General features: G+C 37.1%; 2 long non-coding RNA genes across 3 annotated transcripts in view; one reads left to right on the plus strand and one right to left on the minus strand.

Annotated features, from left to right (window-relative positions):
• Nucleotides 1-1,066, minus strand: part of LOC145717032 (uncharacterized) — a 6,318-nt gene extending 5,252 nt beyond the window's left edge. The window contains exon 1 of the long non-coding RNA XR_014140010.1: nt 863-1,066. This is a non-coding gene — a long non-coding RNA (uncharacterized LOC145717032). The remainder of the gene's footprint in view (nt 1-862) is intronic.
• LOC145717031 (uncharacterized) overlaps nt 1-7,932 on the plus strand; it is a 226,262-nt gene that overhangs the window by 36,848 nt on the left and 181,482 nt on the right. The gene's annotated exons all lie outside the window — the stretch shown is intronic.

The raw sequence follows: 7,932 nt of genomic DNA on the forward strand, positions 1-7,932 counted from the left end.
GTCGGGCTCCCTGCTCCGCGGGAAGCCTGCTTCTCCCTCTCCCACCCCCCCGGCGTGTGTTCCCTCTCTTGCTGTGTCTCTCTCTGTCAAATAAATAAATAAAATCTTAAAAAAAAAAAAGAGATAAGAAGGCATGTTGCAAAGTGGTATCCTTCAATGCAAGAAAGAAGGGCTATATTCGGGGGAAAGGAAATGAGAGGAAATTAAAGGCAATCAGTCAGTGCTGAGATGGTGAGGAGAATAATTCTTACACGTGTATCTGAGCTTCTTCACAAGGTGTGATCCTGAAGATTTGTCACTACGGTGGACAAAAGTGTAATAATGCACTGTGGAAATTGTCAAGCTGTTGGGTTCCTACTGTAAACCAGTTTTTAAAGTGAAGAAAACTCTCATCAACCTCGAGTTTGTTTATGGAGAGGACTTTGCCCAGCTGCACCCAGAAAGCTTGAGAATGCCAGACAAGCATAACCCTGAGACAATTTTTCTTTGCCAGGAAAATTTGCTGAAAAAGGAACATTAAAATCTGTTTAATTCTACTGCATGGACATGTGATAATGTGCATGGTGACCTTCTATTGTAAACTTGAAAGACTTAACCTTTCTGCATCTATTACTGAGGGACAAAGGAGAACATTTTCTTAGAGCTTTGAACTACTTCAGTGGAAATCTGACTGAAAAAGGCAACACCAAGGACTGTATCTTACTTATTTTTGTATCTTTCTCTGCATCTAACAATTTTTTCGAGGATTAATAAAGGGTGCTGCTTTTTATTTAGATTCCAGATATTATTATTCAATAGATTTTAATTATTTTAAAGACATTTGGAAGAGTTTACATTAAAACATTGAATCAATTTGACTTACATTTCCCTCTTGTTGAAAACTCACAGACTCTTGGGGTGCCTGCGTGGTGACTCTGTTGGTTAAGTGTCCGGCTCTTGATTTCAGCTCAGGTCATGATCTCGGGGTCGTGAGATCAAGCCCTGAGTTGGGCTTCGTGCTCAGTGGGGAGCTGCTAGAGATTCTCTCTCTCCTTCTCCCTCTGACCCTCCCGCTGCTCACACACACTCTCTCTCTAAAATAAATAAATAAAATCTTTTAAAAACAAACAAAAAAAGAAAACTCACAGACTCCTAAGCAACTGCTTTCTTTTTGAAAAAAAATTTTTTTTTCAAAAATCATCCAGAAGTAAGAGGGAGTGGCCCTGATCCTTGTGCTTTTATTTATGTGTGGTTAAAGTTCAAATTTCTCAACATACCATAATCTCAGTGTACTGGCCAAATTCCACGGTGGTTAATTAGATCGAGTTTACCGGGGCAGATTTGGATGTAGAGAGAGCAGTCACACTGTACTTCTGGGAATCTATGAGCCAAGCTGACTGTGTTTGACACCTGAGTGGTGGGACTCACCTCACTTGCTGACTGGCCTTGCCCAGCAGGTTCTACAGGTGAAATCACTGCTTGGCTGGCTCCTTGCTGGACCTGGTAGGCACAAGAGGCCATGAAATAAATGGCTTGATTTTGGGTCTCGAAAGTTCTCTTTTCTATTTCCTCTCCCAAAGCCCTTCTCCTGCCAACTCTCTAGGGACCGAAGCCTTCATTTATAAAATCATTCATTCAACACATATTTACTGAAAACCTATAATGTGTCAGGCACTGACATGGGCTCTAGAAATATAATAGTGAACTTGATGTTTTCTACCTTCAGGCACTTATAAATGAATAATTATAATACTCAGTGGAAAATTTTGCTATTGACAGAGCTCAGTAACCCAGATCGTTGTTATTTCTGTCTTTAGAGAGTAGGAAGTGCACAAATGCTCTTTGGGAAGGTATGGCATAGAAATGTATTTGTAGATTTCAACACATAAAATGAATGAGTGGAGACCGGTTCATTTGTCACTGTGAGTTCAGAGTTAACCCCACCCTCCCTGCTGTACCCTGACCCCACCACACACACACACACACACACACACACACACAACTTCAGTTGTCTTCAGATCTATGCAGCATTCAGTTGCCGAGCACATATTAATATACTCAGCTAGGTGGAGAAAGAATTTCCCCTCAAGGAACTTATAATTTAGAAAGTAAGACATTTGCCTCTTTCAAACTGTGACACTACTTCCCCACTCCTTAGACTGTGAACACAGTCGTTGGTGCTTTAGCTAATTGTTTCCCAAACTCCAGTTGTTCACAGACCACCTTCATAATTTTTGCTATAGTCACATACCACCTGTGTTGTTATGCTCTCTGTAAATATACTGCAATTTTAACTTAATTAAGTCTGTTTAATAGTAATATCTTTTAAATCGCTAGGTTGATGTGCTAGCTATAACATTTTCAAATATACTTTAATATAACTATAGGACTACTAAATTAAATAGATATCATATATTTTAATATATATTAAATATATAAATAAAACAAATTAATTATATAAAATAAATATAAATAATAAATGATACAATATATAATACATATAAATAAGTATAAAATAAATTAAATATATAAAATATATGTTAATATATTCAATATACATATTTAATTTAGTAGTCATATATTAGTACAAATAAGTACAAATTAGTACATATTTGGGCTAAATTAGTCATCTAGTAATACAAATATAATTATATATATGTATACACACACACACACACACACATATTTGTCTGTATGAATCCCCAAATCTTCTCAAGTGCTCTCAAGTATGACACATATCATATTTTGGGAGGCTTTACAAAAGTAGGGCCCACCTTTGGGCACCTGGGTGGCTCAGTTGGTTAAGCGACTGCCTTCGGCTCAGGTCATGATCCTGGAGTCCCGGGATCGAGTCCCGCCTCGGGCTCCCTGCTCGGCGGGGAGTCTGCTTCTCCCTCTAACCTTCCCCCCTCTCGTGCTCTCTCTCTCTCTCATTCTCTCTCTCAAATAAATAAATAATCCTAATAAATCTTTAAAAAAAAGTAGGGCCCACTTTTGAGAGTGAAGAATGGCAGGAAAAATAAAATGCATAAGTAATGATAATAATCGTAGCAACGGTAATGAGAGCTATTATTTATTGAAGGCTTTACGTGTGTCATTTAATTTTATCTTATTTAATCTTTGCTCTCTCGAAGGCATGCATATCACAGAGAGGTGATACAAAGGGGAGAGGAGGAGGGAAGAGCAGAAGTGGAACTTTCTCGTTCCTTGCCTAGGGCAGCTATAATGAACACATGTCATGATGTTTTCGTTTTTATTCTTTTCTTTAGTTGACTGAGATTTCACATCTGATTATTTTATGTAAACTGGATGTGATGGTGGCAGATTAAAAAACTTTTTTTTATCAAATACATTTGTTAATCAACAAAATAATAACCCCAGAAAAAGGATGTTAGTATAATTACACCCATTCTAGGAATGCAGGATCAAGTGAGAGAAATCAGATTAAAACACATTTTCTTTTCTTTAGTTATTGGTTTTCTGTTTCTCCAGTTGCTAATCTCTGTCCTATTGACCCAAGGCATTTATTCAAAAGCTTTTTGCACTCTCTGGCATAAGTGCCTAACTTATTAAAGACACAATTCTTCTAGCTCTCTGCTAAAAAATAGTGAAATAAATATTGTTCTAAACATAGCATCACAAAATATTAATGCTGGAAGAGACATACAGGACCTAAGACAGCTCCCTCACTTTATAGCGGGAAAAAAGTTGAGTCACCATAATAATTATGAAAAATTTCCCTGTGTTTTCATAGCTGATATTTTCATCATAGATTTTATGACATGCACTTGGTTTTTTTTTTTTTTTTGCATGCCTGAATTTTGCTTCCAACAAATGGTGAGCTCCAAGTACAAACCATGCCTTATTTGTTTCTCACTCTGCGTTTTTAGCAGAGTGCCATGTACTTGGTGCTGAATAAACATTTTTCAACTAACTAAATGGTACAATATACCCCATAAAACCTGCCTTTTAATTCTTCTTTGACATGGACTTTCTAGATACTTACACCTCATTTAGCATTCCATTGTTTATCTTCCCTGTAAAAATGTCGAAGATAGAGTATCTGAGAGATACTTTGGTGAATAATAAAGACTTAAATAGCTGGAAGAGTATGCTGTCCATTGTCCCGTTTATGTATTCTGGGCATAGATAATATATTTCAGGTCAAAACTAGAAAGATGAAACATCTAAAGGTGCTTGGACTATGTTGATTAAATATTTTCATTGGACATTTACATAAATGGTGGGAGCTGTAAGAAATAATGAATTTATCTCAGCAATTATTATGGAACAAATTAGCTAAAGATTATAAGGTACTTAGAAAAAGATTAAAATACACTAGTTATTTCACATCATTAAATTATCAGACAATTACTCTGATTGTTTTTCTTTTTTCCTCAATCTTTATTGAAATATAGGTATACAAAAACTGCACATAATTAATGCTTATAATTTGATGATTTTGGACATATGTGTACACTTGTGTAACCATACTCTGATTATTTTTCACAATAGTCTAATTAAAGTACAGCTTTGGATTTGTTAGTATATTTGAACATGAATGTTTTAGAGGTTTTACCCCTGGCTTTCCCATGAAGGCTCACACAGATTTTTTGTTATTATCTTGTAGATAACTGAATTACAGCATAGTAATTCATTAAAAAACCACTTTGATTATTAACACTCTTTGGTGTGAAGTATACTTTAAGAATTCTTCTATTTCCAGGGCCCTGCTTTTACTTGTGAAGGTCAGTGCTTCCTCCTTTTTAATCCTCAAGATTGGTTTTTTATAGCTTGATGAGATATGACATGCTTCTCCTACCTCCCCCTCCTTCCGGGACCTTTTTCCTCCACCAGTTTTTTTGTTTTTTCCCTTCCGATTCCTCCTGGCATCTGGACTTCTTTTTCTGCCAGATGAGTCAGTTAGAGTGGAAATGTTGGACCCACATTTTTTTTTTTATCTTGGCTGGGAAAAGAGGTTGAAGGCAAAATGTGCCTGATTATGTTTCATGAGGATCCTCACACAGCCCTCCTGACCGTCTCCTGAGAACACTACTCTGGATTCAAGGTAGAAAGTGCCAGATGATCCTCCACTGCACGTACATTTCACAAACTCAATGCTCAGAAAGTTGTTCTTTGAAGAAAGAAGTAGAAAAATATTGTTTATTTGTGTGTGCTTTTTTCTTAATACCTCATCTCCCTCCACAAAGGATTTAAGTGTGTTTTACAAAACAAATAATATAGTAGGGTTAAGAGTGAAAGGAAAAATATATAGATTTTTAAAAAGGGGGAAAGAAACATGGGCAGATTTATAAAGTGAAAATGAATTGTTTGTATTCTAGCATACAGTAGTAGCTACTGTATTGAGTGTTTCTTATATACTAGGTAAAACACTAATCAAAATATCTAACCTAATTGAATGACATAAACACTGTTTTGAATTTGTTTAGATTTCATAGGTGTAGAAATTGAGGCTTAGAGAGTTTAATTCATTCAACTCCACTGCTAAATTAGTGGTGGGGTGGGATTTGAACCCCCTGGTAGTCTCACTGAGTCACTGCTATAACCTCTGTAGCTTGCTTTTTGACACAAGTATTTATTATTAATGGTAATTCATAGAACTGTCTCAAAAATGTAGAAATAACTTAGCTTCATTAAGTTAGTCAATTATTTTTTTTTCAACTGTCAGTGCTTAATAAGTGGAATAGGTTTGGGGAGTGGTAATTGTTGGGTGCTGGTGTGGTTTTGATGGAGGAAGTAGTAAAATACATTCCCTGGTCTTTGTCATAGTGCAGGTCAAAAATTAGTTCATTTAAAGTCGCAAGTTATTCTTGGAGGTTGTATTCTTTACCAAGATCTTGGTGTTAGGGGATGCCTGGGTGGCTCAGTCGATTAAGGGTCTGCCTTTGGCTCAGGTCATGATCCCACCTCCGGCTCCTTGCTCAGCAGGGAGCCTGCTTCTCCCTCTGCCCGCCACTCCCCCTGCTTGTGCTCTCTCTCAGACAAATAAATAAATAAAATCTTTTAAAAAAAGATCTTGGTGTTAGATAAGCCATATAGACTTAACAATATGTTATAAAAGTGAAGATACAACAGTAGAAAGGTCTATCATGATGTAAATTCCTCAAAATTGTGGTTCGAGCTCTTTTTTTTTTTTAAATTTTTTTAAGATTTTATTTACTTATTTGTCAGAGAGAGAGAGCACAAGCAGAGGGAGAAGCAGGCTTCCCGCTGAGCAGGGAGCCCGATGCGGGACTCGATCCCGGGACTCCAGGATCATGAGCTGAGCTGAAGGCAGTCGTTTAACCAACTGAGCCACCCAGGCGCCCCTCGAGCTCTTTAAAATCTTCATAAATAATCATGCACATTCATTTAACAGTATTTTATACATACATACAATAATACAATACTGTATTGTAGTATCACAAATTGGACCTAAAATGAATTTATTGGCTATATTAAATATTAAATATTTAATAGGTTGAAATGTTGTTTGCTGTGGGCTGAGAACATAAGGAAACAAATTTGGGACAACTTAAATAGCCCAGCTCTCTTGAGAAAGTTCTCAGCTTCTTTGACAGCTTCTTTTCTTCCAGATAAATTTCCCTGTAGCAAATAGGAGCCATCAGAATGACTCCCTAGACCTTAGAGCAACCTCAAAGTACAGTTTATTGAGCTAGATCAGAGCAATAATTCGAGAAAAATGTACTGACTCTTATTATGTCTTAAGCACCATGGTAGGAACTTTATGCACATCATCTTGTTTAATTTAATTTTTTCCATTTTTTAAAATTTTAGTAGCAACTCCATGAGATATTATTATCCCCATTTTAGGGATTGAGGAACCACAGAAAGATCAGAGAAGTAAAATAATGTGCTCTTCCAAGGCCACATCAATGATGGACCTGGAATCTGAACCCACATAGGATGTGAAAGCCCTTGTACGGCCTGCCCCCTCAAGGGACCACATAGGATGTGAAACCCCTAGACGGCCTGCCCCCTCAAGCGACCACTAAGGTTGTCAAGGAGACTTGACTCTGTATAGATAGTTGCTGCAAGAGGAAGAAAAATGCAGGAGGATTTGGTGCGTAGGTTTCAACTAGACATCTGTGCTCAATTAAAAGGTAGAACTATTGTATTCTATTTATCGAGTAGACGTGTATAATGTTCCATGTATTTTTCCACTCCATACACTGTCCAAGGTGATAAAGGTGTCTAGGAAGGGGTATTAGGATATATCTGCTATGTTTAGGTCAAAGCCAAATCACAGGATTAACATCTACCTCTTCTTTCTCCTACATCCAGTCTCTATTTTGATGAGAAGAATAAATCTCATTCTTGTTCAGTCATATTGACCAGCAAAAAGACTTCTGTCTTCTTGGCACCAGATATATGTTATCTACACTTACAGAATTGAAAGCACACATCAAAGGAGGCTTCTCTTGGGAAGAGGGCTAATGAGATACAATGAAAGAGATTGGGTATTTTTAAAAGCCTAGAGACCTAGGATTGAATCCTGGGGTTGACACTTTTTATTTTATTTATTTATTTATTTAATTTTATTTTATTATGTTAGTCACCATACCTTACATCATTATTTTTTTTTACATCATTAGTTTTTGATCTAGTGTTCCATGATTCATTGTTTGCATATAACACCCAGTGCTCCATGCAATATGTGCTCTCCTTAATACCCATCACCAGGCTAACCCATCCCCCCACTCCCCTCCCCTCCAAAACCCTCAGTTTGTTTCTCAGAGTCCATAGTCTCTCATGGTTCCTCTCCCTCTCCAGTTCTGCCCCCCTTCATTTTTCCCTTCCTACTGTCTTCTTCTTTTTTTAAAGATATAATGTATTATTTGTTTCAGAGGTACAGGTCTGTGATTCATCAGTCTTACACAATTCACAGCACTCACCATAGCACATACCCTCCCCAGTGTCCATCACCCAGCC

The sequence above is a fragment of the Leptonychotes weddellii genome, chromosome 14 (assembly GCF_054177405.1).
Source record: "Leptonychotes weddellii isolate Sample4059 chromosome 14, ASM5417740v2, whole genome shotgun sequence".
Lineage (NCBI taxonomy): Eukaryota > Metazoa > Chordata > Mammalia > Carnivora > Phocidae > Leptonychotes > Leptonychotes weddellii.